The sequence below is a fragment of the Emys orbicularis genome, chromosome 2 (genome assembly GCF_028017835.1).
Source record: "Emys orbicularis isolate rEmyOrb1 chromosome 2, rEmyOrb1.hap1, whole genome shotgun sequence".
Taxonomy (NCBI): Eukaryota; Metazoa; Chordata; order Testudines; family Emydidae; genus Emys; species Emys orbicularis.
The window spans coordinates 27455372-27473080 of record NC_088684.1 but is presented as its reverse complement, the minus strand read 5'-3'; positions in this window follow the sequence as shown (position 1 = coordinate 27473080).

Genomic DNA, 17709 nt, shown 5'->3' with positions numbered 1-17709 from the left:
TGTTGGGCCTCTGTCGACAAGCCTGAGAGAAAGAGCCATGACGCCCTCCGCATGGAGATGGCCGAGGCCAGAGTGCATGCAGTGGAGCCTGCAGTATCCAAGGCTGCTTGAAGGGCCACTCTGGCGCAGCCTTGCACTCATTGAGGATCACCTGGAACTCCCTCCTTGTGTCCTCAGGAAGTGAATCTTCAAACTTGGCCATGGTTTGCCACATATTGAAGTCATAACGGCCAAGGAGGGCTTGGTGGTTGGTCAGCCTCAACTGGAGGATGAATAAAGTTTGCGTCCAAACAAATCCAGCCTCTTTGAGTCTTTATTCTTAGGAGTAGCTCCTGGTTGGCCTTGTCTCTCCTGCTGATTAACAGCCACTACTACCAGGGAGCTTGGGGCCAGGTGAGTATATAGGTACTCATGACCCTTACAAAGTACTTTCTGCCTTCTTGGAGATGGGGGGGCAGGGATGAAAGTGTCTGCCACAGGGCATTTGTGATCTTAGACACCCCTTCATGGAGGGGCAGAGCCATCCTGGCCGGTGCCGTTGAGCAGTGGACATTGAATAGGGAGTCCGACTGTTCCTCCAGCTCCTCCACCTGGAGCCCCAAGTTAGAGGCAACTCTTTTCAACAGTTCCTGATGAGCCTTAGCATCATCCTGAGGAACTGTGTGAGGGGGCCCCTGCAATCACCTCATCAGGCGAATATGAGGAGGAAGCCTGTGCCATGGGGTCTGACACATCCATTGTTGGTCCAGCTGGTTGATCCATGGGGTCCGCCTGAACCTGAGGGGTTCCGTTCAGGAATGGCTGGCTCTGGGGGAGGGCAGCATACGGAGGCCAATGGTTTGTCTGAGGCCCCCGCCACTGACCTGAGCCCTTGTGGAGGCTCGGTGAAGCCCCATGGATTCCATGGGTACCAGGCAGCCAGCCACAGGCCCTGGGGCCATGTGATAGTTGGTGGTCCCCTTTATGTTGGTGTTCAGGCAATCTACACCTCATGCTGCTCAACGGGTACCAGGATCTGGAGCGGGACCGGGAGCTGGAGCGGGTCAGTTGCCGGGAAGACCTTCCTCCTGACCTAGAGGATCCAGGTTGCAGCCACGCATACCAGTGAGCCGACGACTGCTGACTCCACTCCTGAGACCGACTGTCTCGGGCCCACGACTGGTGCCGAGCCCTGGGTGAAGCACTGGGCCGGTCTCGGTCCTGTTGATGCCAGGAAGGGTGGGCCTCTATAGGTCTGTTCCAGGTCACTGGTGAGGCATGCCTCAAGCCCTGCGGGTGGTGTCCTGAGTCTGGAGACTGACAAGGGCTTCGCTGAGCCTACCTCTGTGCCTTCAAGGCCTGGTGGCTCCATGCGGGTGAGCGCTGGCAGGACATCCCCCGCGATGGCGAGTGGTGCTGCAGAGACGGGGACCTATAGAAAGGACTCAAGGCTATTTTACCCTTAGACTGGGGTACCGCTATAGCTGGTGTGGCCAGCACTGGTAGCACCAGGATATCCTGCACTGCCTGCCGGGCCTTGGACATCAACGGGACCTCTAACTGACGAAGGCCCTTGTCACTGTCCGGTGTGGCAGGCATGGCTCCGGGTGGGCTGGACCGCTCGACCTGAGCTGGGACCCAACTTCCAGTAGGAAGTATCAAGCTTCCCTCCTCGGGCTTAGCTCGTCTCCTGCCCTCTCCTTCCCCTTGCGGGATGTAGGAGATCTTCCTCTCCCAGTCTTCTTTTGCTGCTTGGCTGGTGCCGGGGAGAGGGATCAGCGCTGGTCCGTCAATGGCGCAGGTGGGGCGCTTCGCACCAACGCTGCAGTGCTTGGGGCAGAGTCCAGCATTGGAGCAGTCAAGGTCCGAGTTAGAGCCCCTCCCTTAGGAGTGCTTTGAGATGGATGTCTCTCTCCTTCTTAGTCCGAGATTTGAAGGACTTGCAGATACGGCACTTGTCGCTTATATGCGACTTGTCGAAACATCTTAAACAACTATTGTGGGGATCGCTGATGGGCATTGTTTTTTTGCAGTGATCGCAGGCCTTAAAGCCTGGGGACCGGGGCATGACCCATCCCTAGGCTAAGTCCCATTTGGGACCAACCAAGTAAAACGCTAATACACTAAGGGAGACTGTTAACTATGTACAATTACATTTACAAGAAAAGTTCAAAACACTGAACGAAGCGAAAAAGGCTAGCCAAAGCAGCAGACATTCCAGCACTGCCGCTAGTGGCAAGAACGAACTGAGGGTGGGGGGAGCTGGTGCAGGGCCGGCTCCAGGGTTTTGGCTGCCCCAAGCAGCCAAAAAAAAAAAAAAAAAGCTGCGATCGCGATCTGCGGCGGCAATTTGGCGGGAGGTCCTTCGCTCCGAGCGGGAGTGAGGTACCGTCCGTCGAATTGCCGCCGAATAGCTGGACGTGCCGCCCCTCTCCGGAGAGGCCGCCCCAAGCACCTGCTTGCCAGGCTGGTGCCCTTATACCGCGGCATGTGCACGCCACTCCAGAGAGTGCCAGAGCGGGTCCCCTACGGATAACACTAAGGGAAAAACTTCCAGCACTAGTGCATTTGGCGAGCACAGAATGGACATGAGCAAGCAATCGAAGAAGAACCTGAGCTTTCAGATTAGGGAAGGATTTTTAGGGTCAAAGGCTCTCAGGTGGGAGAGACTCACAGATGTTATATAGCCTGGTGGTTAGGTCATTTGACTGAGATGTGAGAGACCCAGTATTCAAGTCTCTGCTTTCCCTGATTCATAGCTATCTGGGATGAAAAGTCTCTGCTCTGATTTAGGCAGAGAAGGGACTTGAATGTTAGGCCTCCCACATCCCAGACCAATGCCCTAGCTATTAGGCTATGGAGAGTAAGTCTCTCACTGCCTTCGACCCAAAAATCCTTTCCAATGAAAACGTCTTTGAAACAAATACATCTTAATGAAAACTTTTTCAGCATCAACAAAACAGCATGTTTCAGCAACCATGTCAACTTTTAGGACTTTGTGTAGAGGTGCAAAGCTATTCTACTGCCTCACCCTGACAAATTGAGTGTCCGCTCAGAAAGCTCATTGTCAGCTCAGAAAGAAAAAAACCTGAGTGGTTCACTGTAGTGAAATAACTAAAGGGAAAAGACAGGAAGTCCTGTGAAAAATCTAGAAGTAAACCCACCTAAGAGAAAGCTCAGGCTGTGAGTTCTGCCACAGGGCTTTGTTATGGAATAAAGGCACCCCCAAGGGTGAGGTAGGTTCCATTTCAGATTTCTGTGTGTGTGTTTGTGTGGGGGAAATGGTTTGGAGACCTCAGCCACTGATCACGAGTACATGGCCTGCAAGTAGCTGACTGCAGTTTAGCGAGCATAACGGTCTTTCCGTCGGTGGCGTATAACAAAAATTCTTTATCTCAAAAGGAAAAGGTCTACATTTTGTAGCTATAAGATTAAGGTGAGAGATGTAGCAATAGGTTTCTGTCAACAGAGGGAAGGTCCCAGAGTTTGGATTTCCAGACCGAGCCTAATGTCTACACTGCAATTTTACAGCCCTGCAGCCTGAGCCCCGCGAGCCTTAGGCCTTATCTACACTTGGGGGGAGGGGGAAATCGATCTAAGTTACGCAACTTCAGCTAAGTGAATAATGTAGTTGAAGTCAACGTACTTAGATCTACTTACCACGGTGTCTTCATTGCAGTAAGCTGATGCTCTCCCGTCGACTCTGCCTGTGCCTCTCGCCCTGGTGGAGTACCGAAGTTGATGGGAGAGTGCTTGGTGGTCGATTTATTGCGTCTAGACTAGATGCTATAAATCAACCCCTGCTGGATTGATCGCTGCTCGTCAATCCAGTGGGTAATGTAGACAAGCCCTTAGTCAACTGAACATAGGCCAGGTGTTTAATAGCAAGGTAGACATACCCATAGATGCCCATGTGTTTTTCAGTGATGAAAGCCCTCTTCAATCCTTGTTGAGTACTGATCTGTTTACATCTATGCAGCTATAATTCATTACAAACTGGCACTGCAGGTGGAACTTGAGTTCTTGGGTAGAGCAAGATGGGTGAGCTGTTTACCCTGAAGATCTCCAAAGCGCTTCAGGTCAGGGAGAGACAGTAGTACTTAGGGACTAAGTAAACCCACTAAATTTATCTACAGGGCAGACAAATACACCACATAGGGTTATTAACAGAGCTGGTTGGAAAATGGGTTTTATTATTGCTCAGAAAATTTCAACAACTAGCAAATTCATTTTCAGGTTTTGGGGAAAAATTCAAAATCTGAAATATTTTGATTCTGAAATGCTGCTGCAGTGCCTTATGGGAGTTGTAGTTCAGATGCCTCACAATCCCAATCTTCTCCATAGGGCAGGCTCCCTGGGCAGACTATATCTCCTGTGATGCACTGTGGTTACATGATTGAGGTGTTAAGTTTTTCAATGAAAAATTGAAATTTTCCTTCAGAAGGCAGACACAATGAAAAATGTAATTTACTCAAAAACCCATTTTTTAAAAAAAAGTTTCAACTTCAATGTTTTTAATGATTAATGCAGGTCTAGAATGTTAAGAGCTATTAAATATTGCACTGACTCCACATTAAAAAAACCAAAAAAGAAAAACCCCAACAATTTGACTGAAGAACTTTATTACCTTCAAGTTAAGATTGCTACAGTTTGTATTAAAATTGAAATTAAGAATATTACAGTTCAGAAACCAAGCCATTTAACAGTATGGAAATCAACAATTGGATAAATACTCAAATATCCTAACAGCTCATACAATCTCAAATAAATCCCTTAAAAAAAAAAACACCACAACTTTAACTTAGCATAGAAGTTGTTCAAACTTATTTCCTCACAAAAGCACAAACTCCGAAAAAGCCAGGAAATCAAACAATAACACCTAAAGTATTAATTATACTACAGTAGTATTTAGAGCACTGATCAGGCAGATGTCCTGATATGGTAGGTATTATACAGACACACTCTTTAAGCATGAACCCACTGTCATCTAAATTACTTGACAACACAATACAGGATAATACTCTCAACAATGCACACTAACTTCCACTTCAGTAATGCTATCACTCTCAAAGTACATATTTACGGACTGAAAAAAATCACACATGGTTATAGTTAACAGTACCAATGAATAAAAAATTATGACACTGCTAAAATTTACCAGGAGCCTACTCCATAGATTTTACTAAAACCTAGATGTGAATGTGTTTTCAAATCTCAAATTTGTTAGATGGTTATCAAAAAATGTTGGAGACTCACCATAAACAATTCTTAATGGGCCACATGGAAAGGATTTTAATTCAAACTAATCAACAGATTTCCTAAATTTGATTTTAAACTCAGAGTTAAATGCTGTAGGTTTAGGAATCAGCACAATACATTATAGACAGGGTTGATAGCACCTCTTATTAAGGTTGCCTGATATTTCCCATTATAAGCCATGTTTTCAGTCATTTATAACTTTGCCAAACTTTAGCCCTTTGGATTGAAGATTTCCATGTCTGGGTATTGTGTGGAAAATTTCAGTCCATACCCTTCAGTCATTTCCGAGAACTAGGTTAAGGGAAAAAATATTGTTTTGTCCATTTTAAAAAAAACACTGGAAACCTTTCTTGTAAAAAGCTTAGCATCCCTATGCTTTGGAGTAGGAACTTAAAATTTGGCAGGGAAGGAAGGAGTGTGTGTGTGGGGGGGTTCCCTTTTGTGTCAAAGATGTGACTTTTACTGTCCTTGTGAAAATCTTCCTCTGTAGAGCCTGCCACAGCCTATCTGTAGACGTGTAACAGGTAGAATGGGTCAGGAAATTTTCAACCAAAACTTTTTTTTTTGGGTCAGAAAATAATAAATTTGTTGCATCCTTGGGAAAGGGTTGGTCTTGATATCAGGAACTGGTTTCTCAGGTCCAGTGTGGAATGTCTGGTCAAAATGAGAGAGACCCACCCTAGAAGAGCCGGTCACTTGACTGGCCTGAGTCTCTCTCAATCTCTCCTAAATATTCACTCGAGCAGTGATTTGACCTGGACTATAGTCAGTCAGTCTTTCTCTCTCTCTCTCTGGCCCAGCAAAAAGATTGAGAAAGAGAAAGAGAGGCTGATGCTATGCTGGTGGTTAGGGCACTCACTTGACTTGGAGCAGTGAGTTGTACTCAGGTTTCTTGCATCCCAGGTGAGTGCCGTAACCACCAGGCTATTGGATAGTCTGTGGTGGGTCTGTCTCTCTGTGTGAGGGTTTTCAAAAGGTCTTGGTTTTGTCCCAAAGTGGAGTAGGAATTTTTCTGAAATCTTGACATTTTTTGCAGAACGGGTCAACTATTGCCCACCCATCTCTACTAACAGGTCCAACACATGAGCTAGGATTTTGGTTATTCAGGTGTCTTATGGGAAACTGGTATTAAGGCAAACTCCCAAGAAGAACAACACCTGAGATAAGCAACAGAGGGTCCTGTGGCACCTTTAAGACTAACAGAAGTATTGGGAGCGTAAGCTTTCGTGGGTAAGAACCTCACTTCTTCAGATGCATCTGAAGAAGTGAGGTTCTTACCCACGAAAGCTTACGCTCCCAATACTTCTGTTAGTCTTAAAGGTGCCACAGGACCCTCTGTTGCTTTTTACAGATTCAGACTAACACGGCTACCCCTCTGATACTTAACACCTGAGATGCAACCAGGGAGTTTGAACGATGACCCAACCATGATCCCCCAAGCCCTCATGGCTCTCATAATTTACACCCTTGGGCTCTGAGGGTGGCTGAATTAGACATTTGTCCAAATACTGATGAACAAAGATGTTATCCAGTCAGAGAAATGTAATAACTCTAAATGTTTATTTTTCCTGCTCATGTCATGGCATTTGTTCTAATAATACAAGATTTGGATCAATCCTGAGCGTTCCTTTTCTAGTGGAACTAAAACTCTACAATATCCATACTACACTTCTTGGTGGATGGAGGGGGGAGGAGAGGAGAAAAATCAAGCATTCTTGCCATCCTGGCAACTCAAGAGTATTTTGCTGCTATCCTAAAGGCTCCTTGTGCATTTCAATTCCAGTGTATTTCTAGATTCAATTCACAGTGCTAATACAGCTATGAATTTAATAGTAAATTATATTTAAATTAAAATGATTCTCTTTCAGTCCAGCTCGCTTGTAAGAAGTAGTTTAGCTTCTTGATTCAATCACCCCAGTAACACAGATTGCCTAGAGCTCTTGATGAAACTGCTTTAATTCCTTTTTTAAAGGTCATGTAAACATGTGTGCTTAGTGAATTAGATGCAAATTCAATTCCCTATGCACAATACTTCCTAGTTAAGTTCCCTTCCTATTCTTCACATGCAAGCCTGCATCTGACAGCAGAATATTGACTTTTGTGCTATGGTCAAAGTCATGATTAAACAAAGAAAACAACTGGCACCTGCATTGTAAAGCATATTGGTACAGAAAACTGGAACTGTATTTTTCCGAATGGTGCTCATTGTGTAAATTAACCAAAGTATTTTCCAATAGGGCTATTCAGTGATTTTTTTTTTCAATTTGATTTTTATCATGTACCATGTTTTTATATTACTTTGACCTGAAGAACAAGCAACTGAAATCAAACTATGAATATATGTTTTTTTATTGAAACAATTACAGAATCTAAGCACTGAATGCCCTCGTTAACAGGATAATATAACAAAGCAAAAGATGGAATTAATAAATATCAGTTTTAAAATGATCTAGGTCAAAAGACTGACTTAACCTGAATCACAACCATTACATAGTTCTACCATTTCACAGTGTCAACAAATACCCAGAAGCATGTGTTGATTTATTATTAGCAAGCATATGTACAGATTAAAAAGTTCAATTCTGAAACTATCACTCCCACAAATAGTTCTATTGACTTCAGTGGAACTACTCATGTAAATACCAATCTGCTTGCATAAGGATGGGAAAAATCAGACCACCAAACAAACAAATAAATGGAATGCCATAAAACTACTACATTTCTCATCCTACTCAGTAATTGTGTGTAATTCCCTTAATGCACTTAGGATCAGTAGTACCATTTCCAAGCATTCACAAATAATGAGACAGGCCCCAGAATATCATGAGATTTTAAATCTCATTATTTTTAAGACAAAGTAATCAAATCTGGGTTGTTTGTATTGGCCTTCTGTGTTAGAACCTTTAGGGTTCCGTTTCCAATCATTTCTCTGCTAACATGAGGACTAGAAACTTTCCTTTTTCTTAATGAAAACTGACATTTTTAGATAACCTGGGTTTTAAGAACAGAACATCAAATATCATGAGAGTTGGCAACACTGATTATCAGGGCAGGAAATAAAGTACTGTGGATACCCATAGGAAGTGAAAACAACAATAATTACTTCTACCAGCCATATCATTGTAGCTAAAACTCTTGCTTTGGAAACCTCCATGATTCTAGTTTGAGTCTTGGACACTTCTGAGCTGTCTCAAGATTTTACATTTTACTTCTAGTTAGTGCACACTGGAGAGGAAAAGGAAAATTTCCTTCTGGAATATGATTTGTTAAATGCTATGATTGACTATGTGAAAAAGACACAGAAATGATGGACAACGTAATACCAGCAATGGACAAGACACATAACGAACTGAAACATACAGACACATCAGGGCTGAATCTAACCCAGTGCATTTAACTGTGAGCAGTTCATTTTTGAGATGACAGATGTTATATCCCTCTTTATTCAAAAACTACCTTAACACACATCTCTGCTAGACCTGCTTAACACACAATAGTAAACCACAATAGTAAACCACTTACTCAGACACTGTCACAATTAGGAGGCCAGTGGCACCTCTGCCCCCTTTCTGGTCTCACTGAGTGCACTTAACATAAACTTAATTGTTTATGCTCTTGCAATTACCTGTCTTGGGCTGGAATCTCACGATTTCCCCCACTCTTAGACCAAGACCCTGTGTACCAATCACTTACCACTGTGTAGATCTGACTCAGTTTCAGGAACCTATGTTTCCTCCCTTTAGTGTAACCAGTGATTTTGACCAACAGCTTCTAAAACCCAGCATTTTTATTTAGCAATTGGAACAAAGCATGTGGGGTGGGAGGGTGGGGGGAGAAGAGGGATTTTAAAACAAACAGTCTGCATGCATATTAAGTCTCATCTAACACTATGCCTCACAACAACTCAGGCTTTCCTCTTCAGTTACAGGAACAGAAAAAACCCGAATTTATATTCTCCTCACAAGGCCCTGATCCTCTTGCGTGTCTGAGGGTCTCGATCTGGTTCTCTCCCTCTGACTCACCTTGTTCACACTGATTTTGCTGTTTCCCAGAAAGAGCGGGCTAGGGCCATTAAGAGTACCCACACACACCACACATGCTTCCTTTTACTAATTAAAAAAACAAAACAAAACAGTTTGGCAACACAATCTTCCCCCTTTACTATCCAAACAATTTGGGGTCACTATTCATAGATTCATAGATTCTAGGACTGGAAGGGACCTCGAGAGGTCATCGAGTCCAGTCCCCTGCCCGCATGGCAGGACCAAATACTGTCTAGACCATCCCTGATAGACATTTATCTAACCTACTCTTAAATATCTCCAGAGATGGAGATTCCACAACCTCCCTAGGCAATTTATTCCAGTGTTTAACCACCCTGACAGTTAGGAACTTTTTCCTAATGTCCAACCTATACCTCCCTTGCTGCAGTTTAAGCCCATTGCTTCTTGTTCTATCCTTAGAGGCTAAGGTGAACAAGTTTTCTCCCTCCTCCTTATGACACCCTTTTAGATACCTGAAAACTGCTCTCATGTCCTCTCTCAGTCTTCTCTTTTCCAAACTAAACAAACCCAATTCTTTCAGCCTTCCTTCATAGGTCATGTTCTCAAGACCTTTAATCATTCTTGTTGCTCTTCTCTGGACCCTCTCCAATTTCTCCACATCTTTCTTGAAATGCGGTGCCCAGAACTGGACACAATACTCCAGTTGAGGCCTAACCAGCACAGAGTAAAGTGGAAGAATGACTTCTCGTGTCTTGCTCACAACACACCTGTTAATACATCCCAGAATCATGTTTGCTTTTTTTGCAACAGCATCACACTGTTGACTCATATTTAGCTTGTGGTCCACTATAACCCATAGATCCCTTTCTGCCGTATTGTTTTTGTTTTATCCACTTAGATTGCAAGTGCTACAGGGCATGGACTGTGGCTTTGTCTATTGTATGTTTTGTGCAGTACTAGGCACAAAGTCAATACTTAAATAAGAAATGAAATTATTACTACTATATCAGTCTGAAGTTAAAATGCACATACATTCTCTCTCAGAAGAATATTTTATAAAAAGTCTTTAAAAAGTAAAGATGCCCAAACCAAAGCCCCAGATCAGAACACTTCCAAGTTTTGCGGTGTTCAAAATCTAAATTTAAATCATAATTGTGCAAATAACCACTATCTTTAAAACAGGCCTAAGCTAAAATCCTCAAAAGATCCCAAACTTTGAATTTTAAAAATCCATATCAAAATATAAATTTTCTGGCTTGAGTCCATTGCTAATTAAAATGAAACTGAATCCAACAAGTCTCTGAGCATTACATAAAAAGTTCACATTTCAATTGATGTGGGCTATTTGTGTATATCTCATTATTATTTTCTTTTAAAGAGAGATCTGTTTTGTATGTACCATGTGTAAGAGTAAGTAATATAAAAAGGAGGAAATATAAGGAAAGTGAGTGATTTAGCATATGTTTTAGTTTTTTAAATGGTTAATTTATTCTGCTCAAAGTCTTCACTTGAGACACTTTTCTTTGCATAAGGAATCACCTACAAAGCTCCTAAGTAAAATATATTTCTAGTTGAACAAGAAGTTTAGCTTGTTTACTGGGGACTGGATTCAACTGCATTTGCCTAACAAGTTAGGCATTATGGAACCACTTCAAATAATTTTTATTCCAAATTTGCCACTGGTTTACTAAGCTAAGCTTCCCCGTTCTCCAGAGGAAAAAAAAGTTATTTCATAAAAGATCACATACATAGCAACCCAAATGATTTGAGATGCTATATTGAAATTTGTCTGGAAATTCTGCATATTTTATGCAACTCAGTGCATAGCACTTTGCTCACAGCTGAGTACATGGAAAGCACAGCAGTAATATAAAGGCAGAGATTACCAAAGATGTCTAGACATGGAGAAACTATGACCTCAGTTAGAACAATCCAGTATTTACTTTTCCTTTTAAAAAGAGAAGTATACAGTACTTCGTTCTCTACTGCCTCACATACTGGGATCCTGAACAACAATGGATTCTGAGCAGGGCAACAAAAATCTCTAAGTAGACCAGGGGCTGGGAGCCCTCAGAATGTAGGAGAGAGAGTTTGAATAGAAATCACCCCAGCTACAAAATTAAATCTCTTCTGAAACTGGGCAAGGGTGCAGCTTCTGCTTCCTATTCTAATCACACAAACTATAGTGCCAGAAAAACTCATTATGTTAATACAACATTCAGGTTGTAAAGTCAAACACTCAGAAGTTAGGAAATGCCAGAATTAAGGCTACCCATGCAGCCTTCCTTTGGCCCTCTTGTACATGATTACCTACTATTGTTTTTTCCACAGGACCCCTGTAGCATTCAGTGCTCACTGAATGCTAACTTGTCAATATTTCCTTTTATCCTCATTCATTTTTGGCCCATACATTTACCACATTTCATTTAAACCCTGCTCTCAATACCGAGTTATTAATGTCCTTGGGGGTTTTTTTGTGGTGCTCACCAGCATAACATCTGAGTGCTTCACAAACATGAATATATCTTGACCACTTTGTAAGATAAAGTGGTATTATTATCCCTATTTTACTAAGGCACAGAGAGCTTATGGATAAAATTGCCAAAGGTGTCCACCTTGAGGTGCCTAGGGCCTGATTTTTCAGAGTACCGTACGTAGCACTGTTTATGTTGAAAGTGCAAGTTTGATTGACTTCAGTTGCAGATGGAAATGCTCAGCACATCAGAAAAACCAAGCCACAGTTGTCTCAGATTGAACACCCAGAAAGTGAGGAACACAGAATTAGGTACCACCTGTACAAGTTTCATTAAAGTGACTTTCCCAGCACCACATAGCAACTCTATGGCAGAAGCAAAGAGAACTCAGTACTCCTGAGTGGCATTTAACTGCCTTACCTACAAGATTATCCTCTCTCTTCCTGTAGGCCCCCAACTCATTCACTATACATCTTCAACAAATGATGCAGGGACCCTACAGAATGTCATTCTCTATACACTATTCCCTGAATGAGGCAGGGGCCATGTGGAAAAAGTAGTACGTGGTCATGTAATTAAAGATTGTTTCATGCATATGCAGAAGAAGAGCAACTTATAGTTAATGTTCTTTTAATGTAATTTTTTTTTCAAATGTAATTTCAGTGTTTTTTTGGGGTGGGGGGAGTAATAAAAAAAAACAGAGGAAAATCAGAAATTCCATCATGTGGCGCACACTGACGCCTCATGGGTCATCAGCAAGTGTGGAATGTGTAGACTGTCAGCACAGACCTTTACTACCTGAGCTAATAGTATCGGCCAGCCATTAGAGGAGGAATGAGACAAGCACTTTGCCAGTGGGTTTCACAGATATTTGCTGACAGCAGATGAATGCTGGGACTCAAGAATCCTGGATTCAATTCTAGGTTTCAGAAGAGCGTGTGCAGTAGTGATTACAGATCCTTTCTGCCTCATCCCTTAGCATGTTCTTCCTAGCTTGTCTTCTTCTCTCTCTGTCCTCATTCCTTCTGTCCCCTTCCACCAGCCTATCCACTCCTCTTCTGACCCTTTCCCATCCCCAGTCTGCCCCTGTACCTGCTCTCACCATGCCCTCACTCTCAGCACTGGAGTGAGGCTACATCCTCCTACATGCGGCCTGGACACCAGTACAGGAACGTTGAGAACACAAGATAGTCAGTCTCCCTGCTCTCAGTTCTGCAGCATGGTGCCACAGAAGGCAGGAGTAGTAATTACAGAAAAAGCCCTGCTCAGCCCTACACTGGAGAATGCTCAGTGATCTCTGTGGGGGTGGATCATGCTCAGTACAGATGGAATGTTTAGAGAATTTTGCTTCCAGTCTCTAGCAAACTTCTGAACACGTACAAATGATGATTTTCATATACTTGGCCAAATTTGGCTGGATTTTCAGAGAGTCTGCAAAAGGCACCTCTCTAACCCTCCCTCAAACCCACTACTAAATTATAAATTCCTACTATGGTGATGCTAGAGTTTCTTAACTAAATGGTTGTAAAATTATATTTATCACTATGCCAACACATTTTCCCTAACAATGTTCTCAGAAATGGCTGAGCAATTGTTGTTGAAATTTTCTAGAAAAATTCAGCCCGAGGCAGAGACCCAGCATGGAAAACTTCAGCCCAAACAGTTAACATTTGCAAAGTTATGAATAACTGAAAACAAGGTCATATAATGGAATGTGTTTGAAAATTAGCCATAGGCATCACTGCCAGTGCCACCTATAATGTGAGTCTATGCAAATCAAGTATTTGTCGTTAAGAAAAATAGGACTAATAATTAGATCAACATAGATGAAAAACACAATTCTCAAATATACACATGAAAACTTAGGAGCAAATACTTCTTTCCCTGCACATGCATAATTCTCCAATGTTAATGGGAGTTACATGCAGGCACCAAGAGGAGAGTATAATCTTAAGGGCCTGGCAGGGGTGCTGTAACCATTTGTACCAGGGGGGTGGGTGCTGAGAGCCATTGGACCAAATTGTAAATCCTGTATATGATGGAAACCACTTCAAGCCAGGGCGTGCAACAGTACTCCCAACATCTCTAGTGCTAGCACCTGTGGGGCCTGATTGTTAAGACATCTCTGCCTCCCTTTTTGTGCCCACAAATAGCAGCAGCCACAATTTTGTAGGCTATGTTATCTGTGGATGCACATAAGGATACATGGACATTTAATAATCTGATCTGCAGGCCCGTTAAGATAAGCTAACATTGGGTAGAGGGATAGCTCAGTGGTTTGAGCATTGGTCTGCTAAACCCAAGGTTGTGAATTCAATCCTTGAGGGGGCCACTTAGGGATCTGGGGCAAAATCAGTACTTGGTCCTGCTAGTGAAGGCAGGGGGCTGGACTTGATGACCTTTCAAGCTCCCTTCCAGTTCTAGGAGATAGGATATTTAGATATCTACATTTGCACCCACAATTATTCACAGGCACCAACTATGGGCACAAAAATGGCTGCATTTTAAAGATCAGCCCCTAACACTACAGCATATTTTTATTCCCAAACCATTTAGGATATGATTTTCAAAAGAGCCTAAATGAGTTAGAGGCACAAGCCTGACTGGGCCTGTGCTCCTAACTCACTTAACTACTTTAGAAAAAAAAAACACACCTTACACTTGCAGGTATAGTCAATAGGCAGATTGGGGGCCAAATCTGGACTGTCAGATGCTTTTGAACGGATTGCAAAATCTTTTTATTTACTTATTATTACCGTTATTGTTATTATTTTGTATTATTTTCTCTGGAGTCTCGATCTTGACTATACCTTGACCAAGAAATTTGGACCTTGACAAAAAATAATTGATCACTCCAGGCTTACAGCATATTTTTCTTTATAAAATCTGCATAGAAATCTCATGTAGCAAGTTGACCTTTTAAAATATATATATCAGCTAGACTCAGCCTTTCTAGCCACATGAAGATTTTCAGACACCTTATCCAGCTCTTACAGATTTTGCCACTTTATAACACTCAGAACTCTTCTCTCTGATCCCAGCAGTGCTCTTCTTGCTTCATGGCACATAAGGCCGTGCGGGAAGCACGGAGCAAACAGACTGGAGCTGGCTGAATGCCTCCTTGCCTGTCCAAGAAGCAAGGGAGAGAGAAGAGAAATTCATTTATCCCCCCCATCTCAAGAGGTTTAGAATGCGGGGAGGGAGGAGGAGGAGGAGGAGGGAAGAAAACAGGGAGAAAAGAAGAATTCTAAACCCACAATTTCTCTCGGCAGTTGGGAAATGGGGAAAGGAAAAATTGGGCTGAGTTAAGAGCAATAAAAATAGATATATGATGCTATTTATTGATGTTGCAATGTTTATGGCATGGTGGTGATGGTGAGTCAATACATGAATACATCCTGACACTAAACAATTCCAGGACATCACCCAGTGTTTATTTTATGACTCTCTGCAACTCCATTCAGCTACTCAGCTTTACTTACTCTCCATATGATTTTTTTCCCTTTCCTATGGTAGTATGGCCACTGCTGCCCTGTGTAAACCCCCTCTTTATCTCTGATCCTTCAGTCAAACACATAATAATAATAATAAATGATAACAACAAAGTGCTGACATAGTACTTTTCATCCAGAGATCTCAGAGCGCTTTAAAAAGGAGGGCAAGCTCATTATTCCCATTTTAAAGACAGGGAAATTGAGGCACAGACAGGTGAAGCAACTGGCCCAAGGTCACCCAGCAGGCCAGTGGCAGGGCCAAGAATAGCAGTCAGGTCTGAGTCCCAATCCAGTACTCTACTCATTAGGAAACACTGCCCCTCAATAAAGGGGCCTTCAAACTTTGCTCTTCAGAGAGCTACATAGGCACCTGGCTATTAACTTGAGGTCCACAGCTAATTTGCAAACATTGCAGCCTCTTTCCGCTGATTTTGTCTTTAATATGGAGGTACAGACCAGAGGGATTATAGGGCTACTGGAGCAGGGCTGTAAGCAGGACTTTGAAAGGGAAAACTCACTAGAAGCTCAGATACGAACACATCATCATCTTTTGCAGGCCTGGTTTTATTGCAAGAATTCTTTTAAACCAATAGATGCCAGTTTGGAAAAGTCTGTACCTACATTTCCTTCTCTGTGGCTTTACCAGCAATAAACTCAGAAATACAGCACAAAAGAAATACAAGCCACACAAGAAAGCTCCTATGCTTTTCCCCAGAACATTCTGCCCTAGCTTTTTACAGATTCAGACTAACACGGCTACCCCTCTGATACATAGAATAGAATTCTATGGAGAATTTCACCCTGGATACAGTTGAACAAAATTATTTGGCAAAAAAATGCAGATTCGACAAATGCCAAAAGGTGTCTCAAATTTGTGTCAGTTTCACTGAATTGTTTTGAAAAATGCCTACAAGAAGAAACATTAAACAAAACTTCCTGTGAGCAGTTGTATTTACCACGGTAGCATGGTGTTGCAAAGGTCTTCTCTCTACAGTCCCCTTCTTTGACCCTGTGATGCCCTGTTTTAGTCCATGTCTTCAGTGGCCTAAGAATCTGGCTAGGTCACACCTTTCCAGTTCTATTCCCTCCTGGGGGGAAAAAGGTCCATCCAAGTAAGGAATCCACACCAACATCCAAACAGAAGATCCTTGCCTCTCTCAGGCTACACTGGAGTTCCCTGCTCTTCATCATTACTCCCAGGACTGTGGAGTTCTTTCTTTGTTCCTCTGGCTGAGCCCTGCTCCCAGGACTTTTTCCCTGGATGCTCTTCTTCCTAACAGGTTTCCCCATTGCCTCCTTCCTTATGGAGCTAGCAACTCCAACCACTTCTCCCAAGGACTGCCCTGCTTCTTACAGACCCTATCTTGGAGCCTAACCTGCTTCCTGTGGTTCTCTTTACTCAGCCTTCACCAGGCGCTTCCAAGAGCCTAACCTTCCCCCTTCTCTGTTGTGGGTCTCCCCTTGTCAGTTCTCTTCTCTCCTTATATAATCCTCTCTGACCCTTTCACAGCTGGGACAACTAGTGGTAACCAAATTATCAGATTAGACTCAAAATGGGGAATAACGCATACATCACAGGCAGGACTGAGCCCAACTCCCATTAAAGGGCCAGCCAGCCTGTGACACTAACGCTTTGCCATTTTTCAGTTTGAAATGACTTTTTGTTTTAAAATTTCCTTTAATTTTTTTTTAACTCAAAAAATGTTAAATGCTTGAAACTGAACCAAAACATTTCATTTCAGGTTGAACAAATGATTTTTTTAATTGGCTTTGAACTGAAAAATACATTATTTGCACAGCTCTAATCCTGGACACTTATACATCAAACACCCCGAATGTGTGATCCATTAGTACCGTCTGCCTCTATACATAGCTACTTCACAGGTGTGTTGTGAGGCTAAACGTATGTGAATGTTTATAAATTGTTTTGTGATCCTCAGAGAGGAATTGCTATAAAACTGCAAAGTTCTATAGTTCATAAATTTTAAGGCCAGAAGGAACCGTTAGATCACTTGTCTGACCTCCAGTATCACTCACATAATGATCAGACTTGCATACTAACATGCAGATTGGAAGCACCAACCAATACCTGGCACCAACATTGTTTCTGTCTCGGTACAGTAGTTGTGATTGGCTTTCTTTAATCTTACCCTGTTTCCTTCTAGCTTTATGGTTTGTTATTAGAACTGGAACTTTTTACATGTTTTTATTTGGACCAATGATGACCTCAAAAGGTTTCAAGCTCCAATTTATTGTAGAGAACTCCCTCCCTCACACAAGGTCTGATGCTTGTCCAAATTACTAGAACGGTTGAAGTTTTACATATTTTGATTTTGTCAATTTTATCAACATTTTGACAAAAAGGGATTTTTTTTTGGAAGATAATTTCCCCCAATATTGGACAAGCTTTCTAGAAGGTCAAGGTCTGATGTGTCCTTCCCCTTCTCCAGGCACATTCCAGCCTTTTCCTTCTCTCATCTTAATCCAGCCATATCTTTG